At 37.4% G+C, this 9,285-nt stretch overlaps 1 non-coding gene across 1 annotated transcript; it reads left to right on the top strand.

Annotated features, from left to right (window-relative positions):
- Nucleotides 1–6,053: 6,053 nt before the first annotated feature.
- LOC111911292 (small nucleolar RNA R71) lies at nucleotides 6,054–6,160 on the top strand. Its single transcript, XR_002856811.1, has one exon. It is a non-coding gene; the product is annotated as a small nucleolar RNA R71 (small nucleolar RNA).
- The last annotated feature ends 3,125 nt before the right edge of the window (nucleotides 6,161–9,285 follow it).

Below are 9,285 nucleotides of genomic sequence, written 5' to 3'. Positions count from 1 at the left end.
ACAATACAAGTTGCATGATTCCAAGTTTCTATCCAATTGAAATTTGGGTGATGAGAATTGATGTGTGCAAACTCACTTAGTTTTAAACCTACTTTTAATTATAAAGTAACACACAATGGCAGTGGACCTATCAATTGTGGTATAGTTAAATAAGTAGGGTATCGAACACATGGAACGACAAATTAAAACTAAAAACTAATTCTATCTAAATTAATTAATAAGTAGGGGGTTTGCTTCTAGTTTTATAAGACTAGAAAACTTACTAACTATTACTTAATCTAAAACAAAGAATTAACTAGATTCAATAATGGGAAGGAACTTCTGTTTAGTTCAACTCAATTGATCTTATGGTTGATTTCAAGGTAATGGTGCAATGGATTAATTCTTTTGTTGGTTACCGATTCAAGTGATTAGATTCGCATTCACTACACTAATCCTTAGTAAATAAACTAACTTAAACAGTGGCCAGTTGTCTAATTTAATTAAATTCACTAGATTAATTATTCGGGTTAATTTAGACTTGCAATAGTTAACTAATTTAGTCTTTTAGTTAACTTCTTGTTGATGGTCATCACACAAGCTAACACATGAATTTACTCAATTTTCTTATTAACTCTAGTTTCATATTCATTAATCCTAGACGTATGACAAAGTGATCACATAACATATGAGGTTAATAATTAAAAGATGTTCATGCTATTTAATTACCTTCCTATTAACAGAAAATTAATTATCATTCACACATAAGGTTCTTTAGCAAGTTAAAATGACAAAAATCACCAACTTTAAATTAATCCTACCAAGAATCAAACCATAGTATCAATTTCGTATCCCCAAACAGAAGTCTAAGAGTTTTAGCTCATAATTGAAGTAAATAACAGCAAACAAACAGATTCTAATTGTTTAACCATAATGACAAAACAAAAGATTAAGTAGAATGATGAAATTTGCCTCAAATCTCCTTCGGAATTGAATTCTAGCTTCTAACTTCGTCTTCTAGGGTGTTTCTGACTCTTTAATCGCAGCTGAACTCCTCTGAATCGTTCCAGAATTCCCTCCCATCGTTCTGAGAGGTTATCTTTATATATACAAATCGACTCGTCGAGTCAGGTGCCGACTCGTCGAGTCCATCTCTCAGTCCCCGTATGCGATAAGTCTCTGGGTCTTCGAGTCATTATCTTATCGAATCATCGTGTGGAATCGCCGAGTAGTCGACCCTACTCGCCGAGTAGGTGTTATTTTTAGTGTTTTTCTTCTTCGTTCCATTCTCGAGCTCTCAACCGCTTCTCCTGCTTCCTTTTGCTTCCGAGCTTCACTTTTGGACTGAAAATATAATTCAAACACTTTTAAGTACCTTTTGTCCATTAAATGCAATAATTTAGCTAATAAATGAATAAAAATCTACACTTAATATGAACTAAATATGCACATATAAAAATACCCCACACTTGACTTTTGCTTGCCCCCAAGCAAAACTGAATTTTAAAACATTAGAATCACATATGACAACTCCAATCTAACCCAGCCATTATGCCAAGACCGCAACGCATACATTTGTGTCTAAATTTTTCCTAATAACCCCCCGTACTCCAAATACTCACAATCCTCATAAACATTCGACCACTCACCCCGAACTATGCTCATTTTATGCATCCCTCCGAATCCATCCGCAGAAAACCTCTTACCCTGAAGGTATTATTAGTTGAGCAACCCAAGCATACATAATCTAGAATTACAATTAATGATACCACTATGGAGCTCTTTTGAATTCTTCACTTTCTTGATAATTTGATCTTTAATTTCTTTGAATTCACCACCTTGTTGTTTGATTTTTGGTATCTTCAACTTTTTGAATTTCTTGCAATTATGATCTTTTGATCTTCACTTTATTTGCTCCAAAATTCTTCAAACTTTTCTTGCAATTCTCTCTCTCTTTCTTTACACGTACCTCTCTTTTTTCACTCAAAACCTACATGCTTAAGCAGGGGCGCTCAACCTCAACATTTATTGGCTAACGATAATAATTTTCCTGTATACATTTCAGTTTTAGGCTGCTAAACATATTGCATCCCTCAGGCTGAGCGGGGTCGTGTTTTTGTCCCATGATTTCACTGGAATAAGGAAGCCACAAATGCACTAGAACATGTATAGGCTCAAATAAACATTTGGGTTTTCATGCAATTATCAACACAATTCTAACATGGAATCCTAATTTGCTTTTACCAAAATTTTCTAAATTAAGTCCTAACAAATTTTTGGTATGCAACAATTTTTAAAATTAGCCTAAATTAAGATTCTAAATTTTCTAATATGTGACCAACCCCCTACCCCACACTTATTTTATGCAATGCCCTCATTGCATATTATTCATAAAATAAAAATGCAAATATAGTGAGGATTGGAACAAACTCCCCTGGGGTAGCAGTCGATAAGTTGATACTTTTTTTCAGCTCCATCTTCACTTGACTTTAGACATGGGAACAGCTCATCCATGTCTTGGGCATCAAATCTTGTGTGGAAGCTCCAAATAGGCAGGGAAATCAGTGTAAGACCTTCAAGAATCGACATGGAAGAATAAATGGTCAAGTGGCACACACAGTAGCATCAAATCAGCAGTCCTTTTGGTATAAAAGTGAACGACTCGTCGAGTCATATATTCGACTCGTCGAGTAAAAGCGCGGACAGGTTCAAATACGTGAGAAACCAACCCCAACCAATTCTGTTGGACACGTAAATTTCTTTCTTTATGACTTCAACTAATTTCTTCTTCCATCTCGTCATGGTTGAAGTGGATTCAATTTGAGGGAAATTCAACCAAGGGAAGTCTCCTTGGCGTCCATTGGAACCTTGACTTCTGTGAAACATTTTCCTGCACACAAAGAACACCAAACACATAAAAACACAGAAAATCATTAAAATAAGTCGCATCTGGGTTCCCGACTGGACTCGTCGAGTCCATGAACGACTCGGCGAGTCGCAAGAACTGCGCGAGTCAGTCGGCGAGTCTGTCAAAATCCGACCATTAAAACTCAAAATTAACTCAAGGGTTTTATCCAGGGGTGTGTCTAACATGTATTAGGGCAAGAATGGTCATCCAAAACAACATAATTAAAGAAAAAGCAAAACCCTAAAAATTCATTATAACTCAAAATCAGGTGTTCTATGAAATTACTACCATAGATCATCAAGAAATCATTGCTTTTAACAGAAATTATGAAGAAATTCAGTACCTTTTGTTATGGAAATTGATATTCTTGAAGAACAATTGAAGAAGATGATGAATGCTTGAGAGAAAGAGTTGGGAGGGAGGCGCACGACGAGTGTAATGTGAAAAACTGATTTCATTAGGGTTAAAACCCTAGTTACCGATTGTAAAAGTAATTTCAAAATTATTTTTTTTCTGTAAATAAAAATGACTCGTCGAATCAGGGTCAGACTCGGCAAGTCTGGTCGCGATTTTTTCATTCTTCTGAAATCTGAATGGACTCGTCGAGTCATGGTCAGACTCGGCGAGTCTCTTACAAACAATTTGGGAATTATAAAATTTTGCCATCTATTTAAAAAAAATTTACTCCACCCCACACTTAGTCCATACGCACTCTCAAGCAGACATGTCCGACGAATTGGAAGATTAGAATTCTAAAAACGAAAAAAAATTCAAACAAAACTAAAAGATAAAAGAAAGCAAACGCTAGATAACAGGTTGCCTCCCGCCAAGCGCTTATTTTTAAGGAGTCGTTAGCTGGACTCCTTCCCATCTACGTCTCGTCATCTTCCAGCATCGAGAATGCACGCCTAATCTTTTGTGGTTTGTACTTTGTCTTGTAAGCGTGAATCTTCTTTTTGTAAGCCCGTTTTAATTCCTCTATTTTCTTCTTTACAACATCATCCTTAGCTGCTTGGGCTTCCCTTCTCCTCTTTTTCTTCTTCATCCCACTCTTTTTCACCTTCTCTTGCACCTCCTTTTCCTTATACTTAATTACTTCAAAGTTTGTGAAAGTTCGTGCTCTAGGTTTGGTAATGTAAGGTTTATCAGCATCAACTCTCCTATCATTTTCCTTCTCCTCTTTTTCTGTGCTTACCTCATCTTCAATCAGAATTGCATCAAGATATGCTATATGGACATGTTAAACTTCTGTGTCTATTTCTCCTTCTGCTGTTTGTTCTTCTAAAGAATGAGGAAATATATCCAAGTCCAGCATATGCAGAGAACTAGCAACAAGCAGATCTAAGTCAACCAAGTTGTTGGGAGATTCGACTGGACTCGTCGAGTCCAAGAAAGTGACTCGGCGAGTCGGATCGTATTTCACCAATTCCTCTGTGTTTTCCAAGTCAGCTCCTTTCAGTAGCTTTTCTATCTCCTTCAAGTCCTTGTTAACATCTCCATCCTCTCCAGAAAGTAGCAAAAACTTGCTTGGATCTTCTTTTTGCAAAAGTGCAAGCTCTTTTTGTAGTATCTCATCATCTATATCGATAAATGAGATCTCTTCTTTTCCTTCCTCTTCTTGCTTGACTTCTGGTAAGGCTCTAAATATTGCGGACTTGTCACCTACCCTTAACGTTAGTGTAGACTCACATACATCATTTAAAGCACAAGCGGTGTTTAAAAATGACCTCCCCAAAATGATCGGAATGTCGGGGTCTTCTTCCATATCAAGCACCACAAAGTCTACTGGAAATATGAACTTGTCGACTTTAATAAGAAGATCCTCACAAACGCCTCGTGGATGAATAGTCGTCTTGTCTGCCAAATGGATCTTCATGTTTATCGGCCTTGGCTCCGGTAAATTCAACTTCTTAAAGAAAGAGAAAGGCATCAGATTGATGCTTGCACCCGAGTCGGTCAATGCTTGAGTGACAAATGCGTTTCCAAATTGGCACGGAATTATGATACTCCCCGGATTGCCCTTCTTTTCGGGTAGCTCACTCAATATTATCTTCGCGACTTCAGCTAAATCCTTCCTAGCATCAAAGAGACCTTTTAGTAAGTTGAAGTACTTGGGTGTTTTGAGCATCGTTTCCACAAACGGCACATTGACTTGTAAAGCTTTAACATGCTCCATAAAAGACTCTATAACCTTCAACTTTTTCCACAGGCATGGCTCTGATTGGGAATGGCAAAGGGGATTATATGACTTTAAGGGAATGACAGTTTTGTCATTTACGCATGGACTCGTCGATTCCATTAGAGGGACTCGGCGATTCTGATCGGGCTTAGCTGGAGCCGACTCTTCTGCCTTTTCTGTCTTCCTATTGGAGAACCTCTGTGCATGTGTGAAAATTTCTTCATTGCTGGAAGTCACTGCACTCACATTCTCCATTCTCGGATTGGTTTCGGTGTTACTTGGAAGTTGACCCGGTCTTCTTTCGTTCACTTGATGTGCAAGCTGTCCCAGCTGTTTCTTAATGTTGAGAATGGATGCCTGCTGATTCCTTAGCATATTTCTAGTCTCGTGTATTGCAGCATCGTGATCATTGTGTCTCTTTTCGGACGTGGCTATGAATCTAGTAAACAATTCTTCTAAATCTGCTTTCTTTTCCATTACCGGTTCTTCCTTTTGATAAAGTCCCCTCTCTTTCTGCTTGTATTTCTCCTCCTTAGCTTTCTTGTATTCTTCGTATGGGAGCCATTCCTTCTTCGGTTTCCGCCAATTCTCGTCGTATCTATCGCCACTTGAATAGAACACTTGAGCCTTCTTGTTTCCATTTTCATCCAAATCACAATCCTTTGTGAGATGGGGCCCTCTACAATTCTCACATCCAACCCGAATAGCATGGATTGTTTGATCCATTTTTGTCATTCTTTTATCTAGATTATCAAGTTTAGCTATCACCGCCGCCATGCTATCATTTGCTGAGTTCACTACCCCCCCCCCCCCCGACTTACTTCATTTCTTGGATTGTGGTATTCTCTAGAATGCTTAGAGAATTCTTCAATTAGCTCCTTGATTACCGGGGGCGCCTTCTTTGTGAGCGGGCCCTGTGAGTCGAGCAATTGCCTTGTTGGGACATTGACTCCATCATTGAAGATGGAGACCTCTTGTTGGCTATTGAGGTCATGGTGTGGGCAATTCCTAAGAAAGCTCTTGTATCTTTCCCAAGCTTCATAAAGAGATTCTCCGGGTTGTTGCTCGAAGTTGGCAATAGCTTTCTTTAGTTTGGCTATTTTGGAGGGTGGGCAAAAGTGATCAATGAATTCTTCCTTCATCTTGGCCCATGTGGTGACCGATCCGGGAGGAAGTGACTTTAGCCAATCCTTTGCATCACCTTTGAACGTGACTGGAAGCATGCGAAGAAGTTGGGTCTCGCGTGGAACATTCGGTACGTTGAAGTAGTTAGCCACATCATTCACTTCGTCCAAGTGCTTGTAGGCGTCTTCATGATCCTTTCCATAAAAAGGAATCTCCTTGAGTTGAGCGAGAATATGGTCTTTTAGTTCGAAAGTAGCAGTTGTGGGAATTGCGGGCTGCACAAGTCCCGGGCTGGTGTCATCGTGCATCCTCTTCTTCAATTCCCCCATGGGGACTTCATCGATATTAGCCATGGTGATAGCTAAATCGTCTTCAAACTCGGATTCGTGCTCATATGTGGGTTCTTCTTCCTCAGTCTCGTACTTGGTGTCTTCTTGAATTGGGTCTCCGATTGTCAAAGAGGCACTGGATGCTCCTGATTTGCTGCTCCTCTTCTTGCTGAAAACGGATTTGAGGTTTTTGAGTGGCGAGTTCTTTGAAGAAGCGGATTCTCCAACGGTTTTGCCTTTCCTCCTCCTTAGTGCGGATTCCGGGTCTTCAAGAGGAGGGATCAGAGGTGTATCAGCTCCTCGGGTCATGAAACAACTGTAAACAAAACAGAAAACGCGTAAAAAGAACAAAAATAAAATAAAGAATTAAAACCGTAACAGCGATGTACTCGCCGAGTCGGCACGAATGCATTCGGCGAGTTCAAGGCAAATACAGAAAAACTTTTCTACTTACTTTAAAACGGATTTTTATCAAAACTTAAACTACTTACTAAATTACCTTTAAAATAACTTTGTGTAAGATAAATCCCACACAAAGGATCGATAAAACTAGATTTTAACGTTAAGTTTAGAACCGTTCCCCGGCAACGGCGTCAAAAACCTGATGTGTGCAAACTCACCTAGTTTTAAACCTACTTTTAATTATAAAATGACACACAATGGCAGTGGACCTATCAATTGTGGTATAGTTAAATAAGTAGGGTATCGAACACAGGGAACGACAAATTAAAACTAAAAACTAATTCTATCTAAATTAATTAATAAGTATGGGGTTTTCTTCTAGTTTTACAAGACTAGAAAACTTACTAACTATTACTTAATCTAAAACAAAGAATTAATTAGATTCGATAATAGGAAGGAACTTCTGTTTAGTTCAACTCAAATGATCTTATGGTTGATTTCAAGGTAATGGTGCAATGGATTAATTCTTTTGTTGGTTACCGATTCAAGTGATTAGATTCGCATTCACTACACTAATCCTTAGTAAATAAACTAACTTAAATAGTGGTCAGTTGTCTAATTTAATTAAATTCACTAGATTAATTATTCGGGTTAATTTAGACTTGCAATAGTTAACTAATTTAGTCTTTTAGTTAACTTCTTGTTGATGGTCATCACACAAGCTCACACATGAATTTACTCAATTTTCTTATTAACTCTAGTTTCATATTCATTAATCCTAGACATATGACAAAGTGATCACATAGCATATGAGGTTAATAATTAAAAGATGTTCATGCTATTTAATTACCTTCCTATTAACAGAAAATTAATTATCATTCACACATAAGGTTCTTTAGCAAGCTAAAATAACAAAAATCACCAACTTTAAATTAATCCTACCAAGAATCAAACCATAGTATCAATTTCGTATCCCCAAACAGAAGTCTAAGAGTTTTAGCTCATAATTGAAGTAAATAACAGCAAACAAACAGATTCTAATTGTTTAACCATTATGATAAAATAAAAGATTAAGTAGAATGATGAAATTTGCCTCAAATCTCCTTCAGAATTGAATTCTAGCTTCTAACTTCGTCTTCTAGGGTGTTTCTGACTCTTTAATCGTAGCTGAACTCCTCTGAATCGTTCCAGAATTCCCTCCCATCGTTCTGAGAGGTTATCTTTATATATACGAACCGACTCGTTGAGTCAAGTGCTGACTCGTCGAGTCCATCTCTCAGTCCCCGTATGCGATAAGTCTCTGGGTCTCCGAGTCATTATCTTCTCGAATCTTCGTGTGGACTCGCCGAGTAGGTGTTATATTTAGTGTTTTTCTTCTTCGTTCCATTCTCGAGCTCTCAACCGCTTCTCCTGCTTCCTTTTGCTTCCGAGCTTCACTTTTGGACTGAAAATATAATTCAAACACTTTTAAGTACCCTTTGTCCATGAAATGCAATAATTTAGCTAATAAATGAATAAAAATCTACACATAATATGAACTAAATATACACATATCAAGAATCTTTCCTTATTTGGTAAATTATGACACTACCATAAACGAAAGGGTCAAATCTATTTTCCAATATTGCTAACAATAGAAATATACAAACATCAATTTTCACAAATGTCATTGCAAAGATATATAATATAAGACAAAATTAAAATTTTTCTTTATTTATAAGAATGCGGAAAACCTTTCCTTTCAATGCAATTACACATGAAAACTATGTTGCTACATATTTCTAAGCAGTCTATTATAACTCTTTAGTAGCAGCTCATAATTCTGATCATCAAATCATGCGATCAAAATCCTTCTCTTCGCGATTAGATTCAACCTACTCTTTCTTTAAGCTTCCTTTCTCTTATTCGATCCTTCAAAACATCAAAATGTAATTATATTACATCATGTATTAAGAATCTCCAAATAGGAATTTAATAGAGTTAGATAATGGACTTACCTGAAGCATAATCAAACATTTTAACTTTACCATCCTTGTGGTCCTTCAGGTAGATATGATAGCTTCGCAACCAATGCCCTTTTTCTTGGAAATAGAAGCAAACACTCTTTTGGAATGGCACACAGGACAATATCAGACTTAGCCTTTCCCTTTCCCTTGGAAAGAGAAATCTTTTCTGGACTTCCAATGTTTCCATTGTCATTCGTCCATGGAAGTTTAGGAAGTAGATCTTCCAATCAAATTTGCTTTACCAGTGCACCAAATCATTGTTGATTCAGCAACAGTTAGCAAATATGTAAGATCAATAAGGGACATGTCACGGTCTGTCATATAGTAATCTTTAATGAACTCACTATATGACTTAGG

The sequence above is a fragment of the Lactuca sativa genome, chromosome 8 (assembly GCF_002870075.4).
Source record: "Lactuca sativa cultivar Salinas chromosome 8, Lsat_Salinas_v11, whole genome shotgun sequence".
In the NCBI taxonomy this organism is placed as follows: Eukaryota; Viridiplantae; Streptophyta; class Magnoliopsida; order Asterales; family Asteraceae; genus Lactuca; species Lactuca sativa.
This window is presented reverse-complemented; position numbering and strand designations above follow the sequence as displayed.